The sequence below is a fragment of the Ambystoma mexicanum genome, chromosome 6q (assembly GCF_040938575.1).
Source record: "Ambystoma mexicanum isolate Mex_15411 chromosome 6q, UKY_AmexF1_1, whole genome shotgun sequence".
In the NCBI taxonomy this organism is placed as follows: domain Eukaryota; kingdom Metazoa; phylum Chordata; class Amphibia; order Caudata; family Ambystomatidae; genus Ambystoma; species Ambystoma mexicanum.
In genome coordinates, this window is record NC_090937.1 from 429,978,992 (window position 1) to 430,001,707 (window position 22,716).

Here is a 22,716-nt window from a genome sequence, read left to right on the forward strand (position 1 = left end):
ATGCATGTAAGTGTGGTGGCGTGTGTGCATGTCTAGTGCACTCCTTGTGTTTCATGTGATGTCAGGCTCACCTTTGGCTGTTCATGCTGTTGTATGTGTATGGATGGTGCTGCCTGGTGCAATATTGCTGTTGAAATGTTCATGTGTGTGAGTTAAAATGACATGTGTGTTGTGGAGTGTGATGCCGTGTCTGTAGTTAAACAATGCCACTCATGTGCAACTGTCATGTGTGTATCAGTCCATTATACAGTGCCCTGATGCCTGTGTTTTATCTCTCCCTGTCTGCAGCGTCAACTGAAGAAGAGGGCGGAGAGGGTGCTGTGGAGCACAGCGGCAGGGATCATCCCGCCAGCCGGAGACGCAACGCCTGGCTCCCCTCCCAGGTTGTCATGTTGTTGTGGAGTGAGGAGTCCGGTGTCGCGTCCCAAGCCGCAGCTGCCGAGGGAAGGTCCAAGGGGTCCGACAGAGGAAGATGGCACGGAGTCATCCAGGTTGGTGGGGGGGTTTGGTGGAGGAAGAGGCCGTGCAAGAAAGAGACATGGGGTCTGGAAGTGGGGATTCCACTGGTGCTAGTGGTGCAGTGCAGGGGCAGGGACAGGAGGCAGCACAGGCCCCCGTGGAGGTGCCTGTGTGTAATCCTGTCCACGATCCTGTGACTGCATCATCCCGCACCAGCAGGGATGCCTACGTCCAGACCCGTTTTCAGGGAGGGGATCCGCTTACAAGAACTGGCCTTCCTCTCCCTGCGGACGTGGCTATCCGGGACCGGGTTGAGCCTGTCCTGGGTGGGGTGGCGTTGCGTCAACGGTGACCTGCAGTCTTTTCATGAGGAGACTGCACATCATCTTGGATGGCTCGTTGACCGCGTTGACCTACTGGGACAGCTCACCAGGGCCGGATTCCTCCGTTTGCTGGACCTTGTTCTGACCTCCTCCTCAACTGAACCCCCTATGTGCCAGTCGTACTCCATGCCATCTTCCCACCTATGTATCACCTGGGTACCCTGTGTAGCTGCCTCTGACCCTGCGGCCTGGCTGGTGGAGGACACATCCCTGCCACAGTTGGAGTCGGACGTCCAGCAGGGGTGGCCACATCAAGAACTGCACCCCAGCCAGAGGAGGATGTGCAGGCAGCAAGAGCCAGGGCACAGGCAGAGGCACAGCAGCAGCAGCAACAAGGTGGGAGCCATGATGGCTCGGGGCCTTCGTCATCAGAGGGGTAGGCATCGGCCAGAGAGCAGGAGGACCCAGGACTGGAAGTTTCTTCTGTGTGGCAGCGGTTAGGCCATGCTATAGATGCGGAGCGGCAGCGGGCAGAAGAGGCACGGCTCACGATGGTCAGGGCGGAGAACTCCATGCGGAGGGCTCTGAGGTGGGCCGAGTGCCTCGAGGAGAACATGTCGTCGTCCCTGCAAACCTTCGGGGCCATGGAAAAGGACCGCCTCCAGGACATTGAGCAGGAGGTCGATGATGCCCTGGCCCGGGACATCCAAAAGTGAGCTGTTGGACTAGCCCACTGCCATTGTAAATAGTTTTTAGAGTTAGGTTTCCTTTTCGTTTTCCTTTTATTTGTGGTCAATGGACAATGCCACACACATTTGTATATAGTTATATTTTTAGGTAGTTTCTTAGGTAGGTTTCATTTGTTTAGTTGGGCTCATGGACCCTTTACATCGTTGGACAATGGATTGATTTATTTTTGGGATTTTTGCACATGGATTAATGGATTTTTATTTTGGACAATGGATTGTATATAGTTACATCATGGATTCATTTGGATTTTTTTTTTCATTATGGACATGGAGTAATGTTTTTTTTTTCAGGACAATGTATTGTAAATAGTTGGACTATTGATTGATTTCGCATTTTATTTTATCATTATGAACATGAAACAATGGATATCTTTTTTTTACCTTTTTTTGGATTTGCGTTGGTGGAGGGAGAGTTTGGACTGTTTTTCTTTCAAAATGTTTTGCATTGCTTATCATTTTCATTCACTCATCTTTTTCACATGCTTTTCATTTCATGTTTGATATTTTGGTATGCTTTCATTTCATTTATTTATGTATGTACATAATACATTTTCATATTTTAGTTCCATGTGTGGGATTTGCTCATTGGGTTGATGCATGTGAAATTGTGGGTTTACACAAGCAATGCCAACCAGTGTATGTGTGTGATGGACATGTGTTGATGTACATAGTTGAGTTTTGGTTTGTGTCTTGAGATAGGCATGCCAGTGTGGGGTGGATTGGGAAATCATTGTGTCTCAAGAATGGGGTGGCGTGATATGGTATTTTTTGGTGTAGAAGTGGGCCATGACTGTGCATCTTTATTTCGTGTAGGGGGGACATGAGTGGGACATGAGTGGGTTCCTGCTGGCAGGTGCCCCTGACTGCTGGGGGTGGGGGTGCAGGGGGACATGAGTGGGGGCCTGCTGGCAGGTGCCCCTGACTGCTGGGGGTGGGGGTGCAAAGGGACATGAGTGGGGGCCTGCTGGCACGTGCCCCTGACTGCTGGGTGGTGGGGGTGTAAAGGGACATGAGTGGGACATGAGTGGGGGCCTGCTGGCAGGTGCCCCTGACTGCTGGGGGGTGGGGGTGCAGGGAGACATGAGTGGGACATGAGTGGGGGCCTGCTGGCAGGTGCCCCTGACTGCTGGGGGGTGGGGGTGCAAAGGGACATGAGTGGGGGCATGCTGGCAGGTGCCCCTGACTGCTGGGGGGTGGGGTGCAAAGGGACATGAGTGGGACATGAGTGGGGGCCTGCTGGCAGGTGCCCCTGACTGCTGGGGTGTGGGGGTGCAGGGGGACATGAGTGGGGGCCTGCTGGCAGGTGCCCCTGACTGCTGGGGGGTGGGGTTGCAAAGAGACATGAGTGGGGGCCTGCTGGCAGGTGCCCCTGACTGCTGGGTGGTGGGGGTGCAAAGGGACATGAGTGGGACATGAGTGGGGGCCTGCTGGCAGGTGCCCCTGACTGCTGGGGGTTGAGGGTACAAAGGGACATGAGTGGGTTCCTGCTGGCAGGTGCCCCTGACTGCTGGGGGTGGGGGTGCAGGGGGACATGAGTGGGGGCCTGCTGGCAGGTGCCCCTGACTGCTGGGGGTGCAAAGGGACATGAGTGGGGGCCTGCTGGCACGTGCCCCTGACTGCTGGGTGGTGGGTGTGTAAAGGGACATGAGTGGGACATGAGTGGGGGCCTGCTGGCAGGTGCCCCTGACTGCTGGGGGGTGGGGGTGCAGGGAGACATGAGTGGGACATGAGTGGGGGCCTGCTGGCAGGTGCCCCTGACTGCTGGGGGGTGGGGGTGCAAAGGGACATGAGTGGGGGCATGCTGGCAGGTGCCCCTGACTGCTGGGGGGTGGGGTGCAAAGGGACATGAGTGGGACATGAGTGGGGGCCTGCTGGCAGGTGCCCCTGACTGCTGGGGTGTGGGGGTGCAGGGGGACATGAGTGGGGGCCTGCTGGCAGGTGCCCCTGACTGCTGGGGGGTGGGGTTGCAAAGAGACATGAGTGGGGGCCTGCTGGCAGGTGCCCCTGACTGCTGGGTGGTGGGGGTGCAAAGGGACATGAGTGGGACATGAGTGGGGGCCTGTTGGCAGGTGCCCCTTGACTGCTGGGCGGTGGGGGTGCAAAAGGACATGAGTGGGACATGAGTGGAGTCCTGCTGGCAGGTGCCCCTGACTGCTGGGGTGTGGGGGTGCAGGGGGACATGAGTGGGGGCCTGCTGGCAGGTGCCTCTGACTGCTGGGGGGTGGGGTTGCAAAGAGACATGAGTGGGGGCCTGCTGGCAGGTGCCCCTGACTGCTGGGTGGTGGGGGTGCAAAGGGACATGAGTGGGACATGAATGGGGGCCTGCTGGCAGGTGCCCCTGCCTGCTGGGGGCTTGGGGGTGCAGGGAGACATGAGTGGGACATGAGTGGGGGCCTGCTGGCAGGTGCCACTGACTGCTGGGGGGTGCAAAGAGACATGAGTGGGTGATCAGTAGTGCAAGCTGACATGTGGCTTGGCTGGGGGCATGCCCATGGTAGATGGGCTGCCTGCGGGACATGACCAGGGGTGCAGGGTAGTCCCCTGTCGTGTGGGCTGCCTGCAGGGGCTGTGGTGGGTGTAGAGGGAACGCCTGGGAGGACCCACACTGCCAATTCACGTGTAGGACTCCCCGCACACCCCCGAAATTCAGTACACCACTCTGACAGCAAAGTCGCGTGTGAAACTTCCCGCGCACCCCAGGGATGCACGTATCCCACTCGCACAGGGCCAATTGCGTGTGCAACTTCCCGCGTACCCCCGAAATACACGTACCTTGCTCAAATCGCGTGTGAAACTTCGCAGGCACCCCAGGAATACATGTACCCCACTCACACAGGGCCAATCGCGTGTGAAACTTCCCGCGCACCCCCGAAATACACGTACCCTGCTCAAGTCACGTGTGAAACTTCCCACGCACCCCAGGGATATATACGTACCCCACTCGCAGAGGGCCAATTGCATGTGAAACTTCCCGCGTACCCCCGAAATACACATACCCTGCTCAAATCGCGTGTGAAACTTCCCGCGCACCCCAGGAATACACGTACCCCACTCGCACAGGGCCAATCGCGTTTGAAACTTCCTGTGCACCCCCGAAATACACATACCCTGCTCAAATCATGCGTGAAACTTCCCGCGCACCCCAGTTATCCACGTACTCCACTCGCACAGGGCCAATCGCGTGTGAAACTTCCCGTGCACCCCCGAAAAACATGTACCCTGCTCAAATCGCGTGTGAGACTTCCCGCGCACCCCAGTTATCCACGTACCCCAATAGCACAGGGCCAATCGCGTGTGAATCTTCCCGCGCACCCCCAAAATACACATACCCTGCTGAAATTGCATGTGAGACTTCCCGCATACCCCAGTTATCCACGTACCCCACTCACACAGGGCCAATCGTGTGTGAAACTTCCCGTGCACCCCCGAAATACACGTACCCTGCTCAAGTCGCGTGTGAAACTTCCCGCGCACCCCAGTTATCCACGTACCCCACTCGCACAGGGCCAATCGCGTGTGAAACTTTCCGCGCAACCCTGAAATACACGTACCCTGCTCAAATCGCATGTGAGACTTCATGCGAAACCCAGTTATCCACGTACCCCACTCGCACAGGGCCTATCGCGTGTGAAATTTCACGCGAACCCCAGTAATACCCATTCCATGCTTGCGGTTTGGCAGCCCTGTAAACTGGTCCAGGGTTAGCGCAGCCCTTTGCACTGGATTGGGGATTTTGATGGCTTTTCCTTGCACTAGGGGCATTCTTGGGGGCGTAACTGGTGCTGCTGCAGGGTCGCTGTGCCACTCTGCGCCACGGCTGGTTTGGGAGGCTAAAATCCATGAATACGCTGTGCGCGGAAATGGATTTTAGTGCATGCGGATGGCGCAGACATTCGCACGTGCGCACTGTGCGCCAGCTGCATGTGCCACTTGTGCACAAAATTCTATGAATTACCCCCCATGTGTTTATACCACATAGCCCAAAACTACACATACAAAAATAATATAAAACCTGATGAAAAAAAGGTAAATACAGAGTGACAAACTGTGAAGGCAGCTTAGTTAAACTCACCAAACCAAATTTAATTAATCATATCAAATTGTCATTAAAGACTCCTCAACATAAAGAAGTATGTTACAACTCTTTAAACCATGGAGAAAAGAAGAAGAAATACTAGATAACTATGACTCATATGAAGATGCTTTCAAAGAAAATTAAAGCACTATAACTGATGTAAACTTTACACAGTACAAAACAATGTTGCACAATGAACAGCAACACCAAGAAAAACTCCAGGCCCAACTAGTAAAGAAACTCCTGACAGTAGTCAACCTTCTGTAACAGGAAGCCAAGAACCACTGGGAGAACCACTAATAATAAATGAGGCAGAATTAGCTATGATAGAAGTAGAAAACACCATGTGTCAGTACGAAGATAAAGAAGGCTTAACTATACTACAATCAAAACTAAACAATGAGCAATGTAGCATTTTTCAAGAAGTAACAAAACAAATTGCACATGGTGTACAACATGAAAATGAAGAATGTTCCTGCCATAATTATAAACCTATACTACTATACGTTAGTGGTCAGTGGTAAAGCTGGTTCTGGCATAACATTCCTAATCAAAATCATCAGTAAATTCCTTCAACAATTGAAAAACAACAAACTGTCAGCTGTTGTCACTGCCCCCACTGGTTTAGCTGCCTACAACATAGGTGGTGTCACGTTACACCGATTACTACTATTGCCAGTAGAACACCAAAACAAATGAGACTATTACAAACTTTCTGCAGAAGCTGCAATAGAACTACACAGAGTATTGAAACAAATGAAAATGCTACTAATAGATGAAGTGAGCATGGTCTCCAACCTAATGTTGGCTTTGATTCACCTCAGATTACAAGAAGTACTCAAAACAAACTATGAAGAGCTCTTTGCAGGAAAACACATTATTGTTTTCGGAGATCTTCTTCAATTGACACCAGTAAAAAGTGAGCCTATTTTTAAAACATTAGGACACAAACTCTGCCGTAAAACTGTTGGCAGCATTGGAAATGTCAACCTTTGGCAACATTTCAAATACAGAGAATTAACAGAAAACATGTGGCAATCTGCAGATCTCACTTATGCCAACATCTTAAAAAGTATCAGAATTGGTATACTTTCTAAAGAAGCACAAGCAATATTGAAAACCCGGCACATTCATGCACTTTATGGCGATAATGCATGTGCTACAGATGTTATGGAACAATTAGCCCACAAAAATGTCAATTGTATGGCCTTAATGCCAACTCTTGCAAGCTGTTTCAAATTCAATGAAATAATGTTAAGTAAAGAAATGCAACCAATAATGGAAATTAGCGCCACAGACAAACTAGATGTACATGGTATGACACTACCCATGTGTGACCAAGCCACAACAATACTAAATAGTTTAGAAATATCAATCTCAAACACAGCAGGCTTAGAAAAGATATTAAAATTATCCTTAAATTGCAGAGTAATGCTTAAACATAACCTTGACGTGGACCAAGGACTAGTTAATGGACCACTGGGTACAGTTGTTGGCTTTCAAAGATTCCCACGTGACAACAAAATTCAGTTTGTCAATATTCTCTTTGACAAACTTTCAGAAGTAAAAAGGATAGGACGCTCAACAGCTCGATTCCTTCTCTTCAAAGACATGTATGTACGCAGAGAACAATTTTCTCTAACTCTTGCATACGCAGTCACGATTCATAAATCACAAGGTCTTACTCTAGACAAAGCAATGATAGACATTGGTAACACAGTCTTTAAAGAAGGCATGAGCTACGTAGCACTATCTCGCTTACGTACTCTTGACGGTCTATTTCTAATCAACTTTGATGCAAGTGAACTAAACGCTGATATTCCTTGCATTTTAGAATACAATAGACTTCGCTTACTATACACCCCCCTTCTAAACACATATTCTGTTCCACAAAAAGTAAAATGTTATAAAAGAAAAATAAATCAAACAAAAATACAACAGGATGTCACTGCAAATCCTCCAAAGAGAGTAAAAGAATCTAATACTTATCAAGTACCACAAGCAAAAAAGAATCAATTAGGGAAAGTAAACCAGGTACTTCTTCAAAGAAGGAAGACAAACTCCAAAAAAAGCAGTCAGATACAGAACTACCTGGTCCATTTAAACTCTCAAATATAGTTGGTGTAAGTTGCTCGGAAAATGTAGCAATGAATATTCTATTTCAATTACCACCAATTGTTGACAACATTTACTCACACAGTACAGACCCATTGTGTTTGCAAATGTTAGTACTTCATAGAAACGCAACAAATAATCCTGACAACACGTATAGTGTTTATGGAATAAGACAACAATTGGACTACTGTGCTGGAATGGTGAAATTCACCATAAACTCACAGGAAGATCCACAAGAATTTCTAATGTACTTACTACAAGTACTGGAAAACAAAAACATACCTATAAATGAAATCTTCTAGATTTCATACATGTGGAAACATGCATGCGCTCTCTGCAACAATGTGACACAAGAACAAATCCCCAACGAACGCTTCGTATATATATATCAATACCTAATTGTGAATCCATTCCATTTCAGCAACTTGTTCAAAATGCAAACCATGGTAGATTATGTTCTACCAGCATATCAGATAATCGCTCCACGTTAGTAATACAAACACATAGTAAATATGTAATACTAATGCTTCTACGTTACAATGAAGATGGTACCAAAAACAACTGCAAGCTGACTGCATTCACACATGGTCAAATATCACTTGGTAAGAAAACCTTCACAACAATAGGTATAATCTACCACGCAGGAGCCACAACCAATTCAGCGCACTACACAGCATATATAAAAATAAATGTGGATGGTTTGAATGTAATGATAGTACCATTACTCTAAAGCAGAGATTACCAGAAAATCTTACAAACACTAATTTAATGTTCTTAAAACCAAAATTTGTTAACTAAACTGTACTTAAACCTTAAGTAAACTTGTAGTAAAAAAATATAAACTGTTAGAATATTCCAAAAGCTATCTAACTGCCCAAAGATTTGACAACAACTAATCAGATAAATGAATAGCACTAAATTAGAGCAGAAAATAGACAGTTAGAATACGCCAATTGGTATCTAACTGTCCCAAAATTTAACAATATTCAAACAGATAAATCAATACCACTAAAATATATCAAAAAATAGACAGTTAGAATACGCCTACTGGTATCTAACTGCTCCAAAATTTTACAATATCCAAACAAATAAATAATATGTTACTGCTCCAAAAAAATGCAACAAGCCAATGAATAAAGCATTAGCCAGAAACAAGTGAACACTGAAAACAAACAAACAAATAAACTGTAGCATAACAGAAAAAGGGTTTTTTTTTTAATCCAACATGGATTTTTTTTCTCCCACAGACCCAATGATTTTAGCAACGAACACAGAAACTGAGCAAATTGCATAGTACTCTGGTTTGTAATCTACTAAATATGAGGGTAAAAAAAAAATGTTGATTATACAATGTAATAAGTCATTACAAAATACTAATACTAACATGCTATTTTCTTTTATCACAGAAATGAACAAGAAATACATGTACTCCAGTTACTAAACCAAACAGTAAGTATATTATACACTCTATGCCCTGGCCACAACCATTGCAGCATATCACACCCATAGTATCTTATAACTTTGTTCCTTATAAATTTGTTTTTGACCCTAAGTTATAAGCAACTATAAGTGTGATATGCTGCGGTGGTTGGGGCCAGGCCATGCACCCAACACTCTATGCCCTGGCCACAACCACCACAGCATATCACACCAATAGAGTCAAATATATCAACTATGGCCTATGGAAACTTTTAATATCTGCGGACATTATGAGTGTTCTTAGATCACTTTCAACTTGCCAGCAAACAATACGGACAGCGTCTTCAGGACAGCCCCTACGAACATTTCAGGACAACGCGAGAGTTATTAGAACACTTTCAACTTGACAACGAACAATACGGACAGCGTCCTCAGAACACCCCCATTTTGTTTATTTACGAACATTTCAGGACACCATGAGAGTTCTTAGAACTCTATCAACTTGACAACAAACAATACGGACAGCGTCCTCAGAACACCCCCATTTTGTTTATTTGCGAACATTTCAGGACACCGCGAGTGTTCTTAGAACACAGAACACCCCCATTTTCTTTATTTATGAACATTTCAGGACACTGCGAAAGTTCTTAGAACACTTTCAACTTGACAACGAACAATACGGACAGCGTCCTCAGAAAACCCCCATTTTGTTTATTTGCGAACATTTCAGGACACTGCGAGTGTTCTTAGAACAGATTCAACTTGCCAGAGAACAATACGGACAGCGTCATCAAGACACCCCCATTTTGTTTATTTACGAACATTTCAGGGCAATCCGAGAGTTCTTAGAACACTTTCAACTTGCCATCGAACAATACGGACAGCGTCTTCAGAACACCCCCATTTTGTTTATTTGTGAACATTTCAGGACACCGCAAGTGTTCTTAGAACACATTCAACTTGCCAGAGAACAATACGGACAACGTCTTCAGGACACCCCCTACGAACATTTCAGGACAACGCGAGAGTTCTTAGAACACTTTCAACTTGCCATCGAACAATACAGACAGCGTCCTCAGAACACACCCATTTTGTTTATTTACGGACCTTTCAGGACACTGCGAGTGTTCTTAGAACACATTCAACTTGCCATCGAACAATACGGACAGCGTCCTCAGGACACCCCCATTTTGTTTATTTACGAACATTTCAGGGCAATGCGAGAGTTCTTAGAACACTTTCAACTTGCCATCGAACAATACGGATAGCGTCCTCAGAACACCCCCATTTTGTTTATTTGTGAACATTTCAGGACACCGCAAGTGTTCTTAGAACACATTCAACTTGCCAGAGAACAATACGGACAACGTCTTCAGGACACCCCCTATGAACATTTCAGGATAACGCAAGAGTTCTTAGAACACTTTCAACTTGCCATCGAACAATACAGACAGCGTCCTCAGAACACACCCATTTTGTTTATTTACGGACATTTCAGGACACTGCGAGTGTTCTTAGAACACATTCAACTTGCCATCGAACAATACAGAGAGCATCTTCAGGACACCCCTATTTTGTTTATTTACAAACATAATACGGACAGCGTCCTCAGAACACCCCCCTTTTGTTTATTTATGAACATTTCCGGACACCACCAGTGTTCTTAGAACAGTTTCAGCTTGCTTTCGAACAAGACGGACAGCATCCTCAGGACACCCCCATTTTGTTTATTTACGAATATTTCCGGACACCGCCAGTGTTCTTAGAACAGTTTCAGCTTGCTTTCGAACAAAATGGACACATATTGAGTCCTAAGAACACCCCCCTTCCAGTTTATTTAGAACATTTCAGAACACCCGTGATGTCCGCAGACAAATCGAACACAACAAGAACGTCTACCACATAAAAAAAAACACAACTTTCAACCTATCTCATTCTCTCCCACCCTCCCCAAACACTCCTACACACCAACACACTCTACTAAAAACAAATTTTGAACCAAGTTTAACCGCGCTGTCCGCGGACGTCCGCAAATCCAAGATGGCAGGCGCTATCGAAAATCTGACGCGCTTCACGCTCCACACCGTCGAATCAGCGAACACGTCACCTGTCCGCGGACACCACGCAAACTGATTGGCCAATCAGGACACTGTCCGTGGAGTGAACAGAGAAGTGTGTCCGTGGATCGAACACAGATATCACACATTTTTTATGACCTACTTTTTGGTAATTTTAAAAAAAACGACTGGACGGATTTTCACCAAATCTGCAAAAGCACGCTTTCAGGACGAAGCCGCTACTCCTGGTCCAAATCCACACCAAATTTTGCAAAAAAAGTATATGGTCCACTATGACTATTTCTGCAAAGTTTGGTGAGGTTTGGTCCAGGCGGGGGCAAAGTTGTAGTCCCAAAATTACTTTTTAGACATAATGGGAAAAAAATGTGCTCACGCCTACAGCTCAAACCGCTGGTCGGATTTTCACCAAATTTGCAGCAGGAGCGGCGGCTTGGTCCCAAAAGCAAGCTTTTGTTAATTTGGTGTAAATCCGTCCAGTAGATTGTTTTTTAAATGACCAAAACATAAAGCAAAAAAATTAGTGATATCTATGTCCGCTCCGCGGACACACTTCACTGTTTGCTCCACGGACAGCACACTGATTGGCTAATTGACTTGCGTCATGTCCGCGGGCAACCAACGTGTTCATTGATTGATTGGCGTGAAGCGTGAGGTGCGTCTGATTTTTGGAAACGGCCAGTGTCCGCGGACATCGTGTTAAAACATATTAAAAAACACAACATTGCACTTGTCAAACTTATCAAATAATCTCTGGGGAGGTGAGGGGTGATGAGGATGGGATGCAATATGGCTGCAAGAAGCAAAAAAAGGACGGTTTTTACCGTGAAAGTCCATGCACAATTCGGATGGAACTGTCCTGAAAAGTTCGCGAACACCTCAGCATTACAGGGTTGGTGATATGCAGTTCTTGGATGGTTTATAACTTTGAAGCCACTTAATGGAACTGCGTGGAATTTTGCATGACTTTTCCTGGGCTGATTCTGAGTGAGTATGCAAGGTTTGGTGGGATTCTGTCATGAGAGGGCAAAATTAGAGGGGGGGTCCCAAAATAATTTAAAGGCTTATAAATGAGGTGCCATTTGACGAATCCTCACTTAATTTGGGAAACTGATAATAGATCAAGATATACATGTTTTTGCGTAGTTTGGTGGGATTCTGTCGAGAGGGAGCAAAATTAGGGTGGGGGTCCCAAAATATTGTAAAGGCTTATAAATGTGGTGCCATTTGACAAATCTACACAAAGGTTTGCAAAAAGATTATAGATCTAGATTTAGATGTTTTCGTAAAGTCTGAATGGATTTTGTCAATTGGGAGGTAGGTTATATAACGATTCTATGTGCATACATTTGACACTTTTGAAAAAATAAAACATGGGTGGCTTTCCAGCAAACTTGCGTAAGGAGCATTGGCACGGACCTACAAGCATGGTTTTGCAAATGTGCCAGTGTTTTATTATTTGACAAGTGTCATAATGTAGTTACAAAAAATAGCGGTATACCTTGAGGGACTGAGGGGTAGCGTGTGACCATGGGCAGTGGCCAGATTGTCCGGGTCATGGAATAAGGTCATGATCCAGACAATCTGGCTACTTGCCATGACCACAAAGGACAAAACATAGGATTAAAGTGGCCATTTCCACCTGGGTATGGCTTTGTGGTAAAGTTATTCGAAATTAGGATAGATTTGAAAGGGAAGAAAAATTTGCTCGTGGTAATATGGTCATAGGGTTCTCTTTTTGCCTGATGCAGGCTGCTATGGAAAGCAAAGAGGGGCCCTGTATGGAACCCTCACCTTCCCTTTCCATGGTGGCCATCGTGGAAAAGGATTTTCCTTCCTACACCTGGACGCCGCAGGCGTCTCGGTCTTGGAAGAAAAATCCTATTTTTTAGCACCCCAGGTTCCCACTTTTGGAATCTGGGGTGCTAATGGCCTTCATCTCCCATTTCAGGGGCTGGAATGGGGGGATAATGGTCCAGAGAACTCGTTATCCACCCTTGCTTGGGCTGATAACTTGGGCTGCTGGGCCGGTATCCACCATTCCAGTCCCTGGAACAGAGGATGAACGCCACAATATTCCCATTAGCATAGCACAAAATGCAAATGGAAATGTTGGAACATCTTATTTAGTCTATGTACTTTACTGAGAAATATAAAGTAGATGGAGTCTATACATTTTTATTTTTGTTAGTTCTATTTTTTAACTGTGAAAGGTGGTTCCTAAAGGAATATGTGTTTGTTGTTTATGGATGCATTTTTTTTTGGCAGGAGAGCTGAGAATGAAAGGTGGGGAGGGAAATGAGGAAAGAGCAACCAAACCCTAATATGGAGGGGTAGGTGTACAAGGGCAAATGGTGCGTGTGTGTTATTTCTAAGTTAGGGGGCACTGTTTCTCATGCTCCTTGATTACAGCAGTGGTGGTGGCTCTTGGGGAGGAGGGATGGCATTAGCTTAAACCATTTTAAGATAAATAGCAGTTTTGCTAAAAGTATGTACTGTGTACTAGCTTGTTAATGGATAATGAGTAGCAATAGGTTTTGGAGCTGTGCAAGGGAAATTTTGAAGTTGGAAGTTCCTAAATCAGTAGAAAATGCAGTTCCGAACTGTCCGCCAATCAGAGCACTTATTGTGAAGTGCGGACGGGTTCTCAGACACGTCATCATGCCGCGCGCCAGCGTATGGTCATGTGGCACTGTCCGGAAGGTCCGCTATGAAGTCAGATGTTCGTAGACATCTACGGATGCAAAACTAGTTGAAATAGTTGCAAGAAGTGTATAGAAGTGTTAAAAAGTATTTCAGATGGTATGATATGGCAGAGTTTTAAGGTGAAACTTTGGAAATTGGACACAAATATTGCTATGTTGGGTAAGTATGATATTAGTAAGTTGTACGAAAATATAATGCACTGGTAAAAACCGATGAAATTCAATGAAAAAACTTTGTTAAAGGGACGTTATGGTTAAGTTGGACTAATAAAAACCTATGAAATTCAAAGAAAAAACATTGTTAAACAGACGTTATGGTTCCAAGTAAATCCGAAAACCCCCTGAAATTCGCCAGTTATGGTAAACTAAGCAACCATAACTCGCACCAACACTGTGCACTGCTAAGACTAACACCCAGGACATCAAAGATGACATCACAAATGTCATTGATGACATCACTGATGATATCACATATCTGAGCCACTTGTTTTTGTTCCTTTACATAAATAGGCCAGGTGGTTTTGTTCGCTGGCAGTCAAAAAAAATACATTTAAAAAGGTGATATATATCTAGATGTTAACCTTGTCATATGTTTTTTAAGTACTTTCCTTAGGGTTTGGTCTCAGCTCATGGTGCACATACATGGGGAAATGAGCAGGCCTCAAACATGCAATTAATTTGTATACATGAAGATAAACTTTAATGTCATTAATATTTTTTGATGATGCAGTTTCTTTCTTCCTTACTTTAGTTTCCCTGTATGTGCCTCTTATTTGTATGCATTGCGGTGCTTCATATGTATTGTTTGTACCAGCACAAGTGCTCTAGGTCTTGAATTGTTAGCTAGTTATTACATGTTTAACATAACTCAAAACTCTGATAATGGAGCGTTCATTATTTTACTATCCAAAATTACAATATTATAAATAGTGTACTTCTATGGTGCATGCTGCAGTCATTGCCTATGTTTATATATGATTAGGTTTCTGTATTAACAACAACACTCCAATACAATGATATTAGATGAGTACATTCTTTAATAGATTAAGTAGTTCATGATAGGTCTCCCGATCACTACTGACATCTTGTTATCAACAATATAAACACAACTCCTTGAAGAGACTTTTCATCAAAATGTATTTAACGTGTGATGTCATCAGTGATGTAATCAATGACATTTGTGATGTCATCTTTGATGTCCTGGGTGTTAGTCTGAGCAGTGCACGGTGGTGGCGAGAGTTATGGCTGCTTACCTTACCTTAACTGGCGAATTTCAGGGGGTTTTCGGTTTTACTTGGAACCATAACGTCCGTTTAACAAAGTTTTTTCTTTGAATTTTATAGGTTTTTATTAGTCCAACTTAACCATAACGTCCCTTTAACAAAGTTTTTCAGTGAATTTGAAAGTTTTTTATTAGTGCAACTTAACCATAACGTCCCTTTAACAAAGTATTTTCATTGATATATATATATATATATATATATATATATATATATATATATATATATATATATATATATATATATATATACACACAAAGGTGTTTCAAGATTAATACAGAATCCTTCCTTTGCATGTGCTTTACTGTTATATGTGAGATCAATAAAGAAAATAGTGTGGCCCACGTGAAGGTCTGGGTGCAGATGTCGAAAGACTTTAAGTATGTCCAGTTCAAAGAATCCCTACCGGAATATTCTGTCAAACTGCATGTCTGTGGAATTATCTGCTAGAAGAGCCCAGGGCACTCGATTTATTTTGAGTACATAATGGACAAGGACTTTTTTTTTTAAAGAGAACAATTATGATATGATATGATATTTTATTTGTATCGCGCTCGTACAGAAGTGTTTCAGAGTGTGACTAGGCAAGGGAGGGGAACAGTGGAGAACACAACACAACATCAATAACGATCTTACTAGGCCCAGTGACATTGAGAACATGCAAGTGCATGCGAATGGGAAAGGGGAAAATTGCATGGAAGGGGGAGAGTGGAAAGTGAAGGGCAGAGGAGAGCAGATAAATAATAAATACAAATGAATAGAAAATGGGGGCAAAAAACAGTGGTAGTGCAGCCAGCAAGTGGCAAGTGCTGTGTTTAAGGCAGCAGACTGGGTAAATCTGTTAGTGCAGAAAAAGAAGAAAAAGGGGGAAGGCTGTAAGGGTACAGATACAGTCCCCAGTGCAAGGAATGGCCAGGAGGCATTGCAGGAGGGTGGCAGGGTGAGCAGGTACCTGGGCCCAGGGGACAGAGTGTGGCCAGGTGCACAGTGCCAAGAGAGAGCAGATCAGCAGGGAGAAGGGCGCAAAGGTGGAAGCAAAGAAGAAGGTCTTGAGGTTCTTCCGGAACCGGAGATGGTTCTCCTCAAGTTTTAGATTGGTAGGGAGGCTGTTCCAGAGGGAGGCCCCAGCCAAAGATAGAGATCTACCCCTAGCTTGTTTCTATGAAAAACAATTGACCCGGAGGGAGCTAGAGGTAGAGGAGTGAAGAGCTTGAGAGGGGGGGTATTTGCCGAGGGATAGCTGAAGGTATTTTGGACCCAGGCCCCAGAAAGCTCAGTGGACAATTCAGAGGGTTTTGAATTTAATCCTTGCATCCACTGGGAGCCAATAGAGAGATTTCAGGGCTGGGGAGATACGATCCCAGGGCTTGGGGCCAAGGACAAGTCTTGCAGTCCTGTCCTGGGCAAGTTGCATAGGGCGGAGAGTAGAGGCAGGTAGATTTAGAAAGAGGCTGTTACAATAGTCCAACCTAGAGAGAACCAGAGCTTGGGAGACATTGAGCTTCTGAGGGAAGGAGAGGAAAGGCAGAGTACCTCCGAGGAGGTGCAGAATGAAGTTTACCCAAAAATGGGGTAATTTAAATTGGGCGATAGTTAGCCGGACAGGAAGGATCAGCTGTGGCTTTCTTGAGAAGAGGATGCACAAGGGAGTGCTTCAGAGAGGAGGGGAAAGATCCTGAGTCAAAGGAGTGGTTGCAAATATCAGCAAGGGTGGAGCTGAAGGGGCCCCTGAGGGACCCTCGAATGTGGAAACAAGGCAAAGTCACCACACATGAACTGATACGCCAGACACGAGGTTGTATTCCCAAAAGCTAGGGTTTATTGCAAAGTAAATAGTCTCAGTTGGCCAACTGGTCTCACGCCCCACGACGTGTGTCTAACAGACCTCGGGAGACGCAAGAGAGCGAGACACAAACATCAGTTATATATATACAAAACTAACATCTTACAATCAGTAGTGTCACATCAAAAACCATCCCTTGCACATCTCCTTTGAACTGAGCACGATGATTGACAATCGTGACGAGTATGACACCTCAAACTTTTGTTTTAGCAACAGTTTGCAATTTTCTAATGCTGCAGACATAAGTCTTTGTTGAAAAGAATAGAATGCTACTGTTCTCGCTAGCAAGCTGCATGTGGGGGGAGAGCCACATTCTAGGCCTTCCTATCTCCTAGTTTCTATTTGGGTCTTGGGGGTCAACTCGCTCTCTAAGACTGTACAGTGCTCAAGAAGGGGGGCTGCAAAGAAGAACATAATTCAAGCAGTTTAATGTTCTTTCCGAGTATTTTCACTGTGTTTTCGAGACACACTGGCACCTGTGGGCTGATTAGGATGCCTCGCTGCCCTCTCTCAAGGATAGCGCGTGCGGGAGGAGACTGGGTATTTCTATCAGGGTTGCTACGTTATGTTTCAGCATATTTCCCTTGGCCTTGCATTGCACACTGGTAAAGCAGAATATCATGTCAGCAAAGCATTTAGAACAGAAAGCAATAAGCAAACGTTAGAGAAAACAAGATGGCGATTTCTGTCACCTTAAAATGTCCGCACTTCGGTCAAACTTATGATTATGTATTTCTAACACTAAGAGCATGAGACGGTTTGTCTTCGGCCAACATAGTACATTTCCCCATGATCGAGGGGTGTCTGTTTTTCTGGTTCGACAAACCCTCCTTTTGGCAGTATGCCAAATATCTCATCCGTACAGTGCATCTCTTCCGGCCATGTATCTGTTTCAGATTCTGATTCTGAATCAGGCTCTGAATCTTGCATATTTTTAGTTTCCTCCTCATTGTCACCTATGTCAATGGACATGAATTCTTTGACTGTCTTTGTCTCTTCTCTACCAAGGATACTTGATCTACTATTGTTCTTTTTCTCTATCATCTGTACACATCTTTCACTAATTTCGGTGTATATCACAGGTAGGCAATGTATGCAACAACAACATGTCATGAATATCCCTAGTACTGCTATCAGAAGCGCAAATAGTTTCCATCCCCATGAATATAATAATTCCCAGAACCAGGAACTTATATCCCAACCCCTGTCTTGGGTATGGAGTTCAGAACTTAATACATGTAATTTTCTTATTGCCTCGAAAATCGTGGGAGAGGAGTCGTTTACAAATACACATCACGCTGATCCCACGATTTTGCAAACACCACCACGATCAACCAGGATTACATGAAGAGCCATTCTGTTTTGCAGTGTCATCAATCTAACCCCTTTCTCCTCCAACGTCATGTTGTATAATATATCTCTTGTTCCGTTTATTGTTTTTTCTAAGATTCTGGATAATCGTCAAATATTATAGGAGTTTATTGCTTGGGCCAAAAATTGTATAAATGATGTTGCTACATCTACTGCTATTAATCCGTCTTCATTACTTCTTCGTGGCCTAGGTCTAGATAGTTTGGCTATGTCTGTTGTTTCTAAGAAAAACACTCCTGGGAACAGTAGTCCTAAATAGCATGTACCTCCCCAGTTTCTAGGTAACCAAGGATACGCTTTATCTCAACATATGAAATACACCAGGTCACCTACATACACTGGCTCTGCTTCCCTATTAATAATCGCTGTATTTATATATCTAGTGAATGTCCCTACAAAATAGGAGCCCTTCTTTTTTAAACAAAAAGGAACAGAACGTGGGCTGTAGTTTACTGTATAAGAGGGGGGCACTGCATCTTTATTTCCTTCTGATCTTATGCGAAATACGATCACAGATGACTTTTGTGGTGGAGACAGTCTATCTTGTGGCATTGGTTTGGGCATAGCTTTTGGTGTTATCCGTGCTTTATGAAATATTGAGCAACATATGGGTCTCATAATAATTTCTTCAAATTCATTCATGTTTGTGCTATCTAATTGACCTGTTTCACTTTTATTCCATTTTCCATAATACAATGTACTCAGAGATGCACTGCATGCAGAACTTAATGTCAGTGGCTGCACGTACCAACCTATTCCTTTGCCACCATGCTGTGGCAAATGAGCACACACCCAACAGTTGTTCTTTTTCAAAATTGAATGTGTCATGTTCATAATTTGCAGTAATGTATTATTTCCATAACCCTCTCTATGTCTCTCTTCCATTGGGGACAGAATGTAAGTAATTACATAAACAGGGCTTTCGGTGGTGGAGATGTTCCTAATTGGTAAGAGAATTTCTACAATGTTTATTTCTTTGTCGTATTCATTATTGTCTTTTAGATATTGCAAGGCTTGTCTAACTTTATGTAAGTCTACAAGTAGTTGGCAATTTTTTTTGTCTTTTGTAGGTACACAATTTACTAAGACAATTGAAGATTGCTCTATTGGACGTTGCACTCCCAGAGTGTGCACATATCCTTTTTAGATCTAATGGTAAATAAACTACTTTGCCACGAACGCCATTCACAAATTCAGAATGAGGTAATTTTGCTGTTTTTGGTGGAAGGCGTATTATTGCTTGCACTGTTTGAATTATGATGCTCTCATATAAATTGAGTTGTTGTAGGGGTTTTGGTAGTGGGAATAATTCCAAATTATTTGTGATAGCAAATGAAGGAGTTTGATTGTTGTCAGGTTTTGTAGTGCAGTAACTGCAAAGTATTAAGGGGTTAGTTATTTTGTATTTGTTTTCTGCTAGAAGGTAGAGAGCTAATTCAAACCATTTGGAATCTTCATTGTTTTTTATTTTGTATGTTACGTCTATAGTTTTTGTGTTACTTTTATAAAATGTTCTGTGACAACACACACACACACTTGGTTTGGTACTGCAGCGGATGTACTTTTAAATTGTAGTATTTCATTTTTGTATGTGTAGCAGAAGATTGCCATCTGCACAATTGTTGCTAGTCTGTTGTAAAGCTAATGTATTTTGTAAGTGGCTTTCGCTTCCAAAATATTTTTTCTGGATATGCTCGATTTCTTCCAGTAGATCTTTGGCTGTACCATGTAGAAGATTGTTATTTAAATTGGCTAGTGCTAAAGGAGGACTTTTAGCATAGCACAGTTTATAGACTAGATTTCCTATAGTTGAATGATGTGTTGATATCAGTTTGATATGATGGAAGGTGCTTTTGCAAATAGGTCCTGAAATGCAGGCCAATGAATGTCCTTGTATTCCTGTGTATTTACGCACTGGACAGATATCCATATTTTGCAGCAGTTCCATTTTGATTTTGTCTTTGGCTTTCACATATTGATTGAGGAACTGGCGTAAAGATTTGAAAGGTTGTTTGGCAATGTTACCATTGACGATCATGGCCATTTGTATACTGGACATTCTGGTTCAATCGAATGGAGAGTTGATACTGAGTTTTCTGGGGATATTTTTGTAAGCAGTATTTCTTGTTGCATTATGGTATTAAGTTTTTCATAACCTCGTCCACTGCTATGTATGGCAATTGAGTTTGTTTGATTTTGTTTGTATGCTTCTTCATTAAAATATTATTCTGTGCTCGTGGTGTGACTCCATTCACCTCCACAGATATTTAAGAAGTTATTTTTGTTGATATTCCGTTTATTGAGAAGTCTTTTTTTATAATGTAGTAGTTAGTTTTGTTAGTGGTTACATTCTTTTTGACACTAAAATAAATAATGTTCTTTTGGGAAGGATTGCACTGTCTATCAAAGCTACTAAGATTAATTTTCTACATAGGTTTTAAGGGTTTTGCATGATTTGTCTCCTGTTTTTATAAGATTCTGAAGGACTCTGTGGCGGAACATTTTTGCTAAAATACTTTTTTTGGTATAGTTACTTGCCACTATATCAAGATTTATAGGAGCAGTTTTAGCAGTAGTGGTAGCTGCATTCTTGTTAATCATTTTCTGTTTTCTTTTACATTTTGATAGAAGAGGCAAAGTTTCTGTACTGGAAGATTGTTTTGTTTTGCTAAATGACTGACTGTATTAGCTGTTTTATTTGAACTTTTTGTACAAACTCTGCTACAGATGGATGCTTATTTTGGACACTTACTTTCATTTGCTCTATTTCTGCGTTGCTTTGTACGGTCTTGCTTTCTGGTAGGCATTCTGTGGGGTCTGTTAAAATAAAAAAAGAAGGTATGGTTGGGCGGTTGTGCAATGTATGTGTGCTGTATGCATGAGTGTCTGAGTATGATGGTAAATATGTATGTGGTGGTTTGTGATTGTGCATTGGCCAGCTACAATTAGTTGGGAAGGCTATTCTTCAATTTGTGTGTTAATATACTGCGGTTCAGATGACAGTAGAAAGTGAGCTAGTGGTGAGGAGAAGCACTAATAGTAAATCTAATGGTATAAAATTAAAACAGTTCTTTGTTTTGTAATACTAACATTCTAGGGGCTGAGTTATGTTATTTGTGTTCTGAAAAACAGGGATTTGTGTGCCATTCTGCCTGCTTATCCCTGTTTAATAAATGGTGATTTGTGGGCAGAGTGGTGCACACATTTTCGTTTTTTTGGTGCACAAATTACATGAATCAACCACACAGTGTGTTTGAGCAACAGTAAGAAAATTAAGGTAGTATTGCTGCTGTTTTCCAGGAGAGTGGTCTTCACTCCTATTGTAAAAGAAAGAAGTTAGTAATTTTGTGTGTTTATAGCACTGATGTTAATTGAGACGTTGATTTTTATGTTTTTGTAGCAGTATTCTTGTTTGATATCTGAACATAGTGTATGCATGCAGTTTCATTTGAGTATGTGCAGCCTTTATATTTTACTTACAATATTTTAGTTCAATATGCTTTGTAAATGAGTAGAATATTAACTGTATGAAACTCACTTGGATGTTTAAAGCTGTGTTATAGGATGTTAGGAGAAAGAAGAAATAATGATGTATTTATTTAGCAATTTTTATAAGGTAAATGGCAGAAACTGTATTGAAAAGCATGGTATGTATGCATTTGTGAAGGTGTGGGTAATAAATCAGAAGGATCTAATTTACAGGTAGTGGTGTTATTGCAGCTGGGAGCTTTTCAATGATAGTGTCTATGTGTTTGAGTGTATGAAGATGCATGACCTTTTACTGGCTGTGTGTAATTTTATAATACACTACTAAGTGTTTTTCCACAATTATATTGTTATTTCTCCCATCTTCTACCATTATAATATTTTAGATACTAGACAAGACAACTTACCAACAAATACAAAAATATCTTGAAATAACCCATCTCCTGGGTATTCGGCAATCAGGCTTCAGACCGCTACATGGAACAGAAACGGGCCTTATCGACCTGAAGGCTCAAATTGACACCTTGAGAGACAATGGGAAAACTGCTTTACTGCTTCTCCTAGACCTTTCTGCGGCATTCGATCTAGTTGATCACAAAATCTTATGCAACTACTTGGACTCAGCTGCCCACTTCTCCCAAGAAGCTATTGGCTGTATTGAGTCATTCCTCAGCAACAGATCCATGCGCGTCTTCTCCACCACAGCTGCTGCCGACCCTATCCCCATCACATGTGGAGTCCCCCAGGGCTCATGCGTCTCCCCTACACTGTACAACGTATTCACAAAGCTCTTGTTTGATCATCTCGATGGTCTGG

At 43.3% G+C, this 22,716-nt stretch overlaps 1 protein-coding gene across 5 annotated transcripts in view; it reads left to right on the plus strand.

Annotated features, from left to right (window-relative positions):
- The window catches only part of LINGO2 (leucine rich repeat and Ig domain containing 2), a 5,916,036-nt gene that overhangs the window by 2,265,543 nt on the left and 3,627,777 nt on the right, over positions 1-22,716 (plus strand). The gene's annotated exons all lie outside the window — the stretch shown is intronic.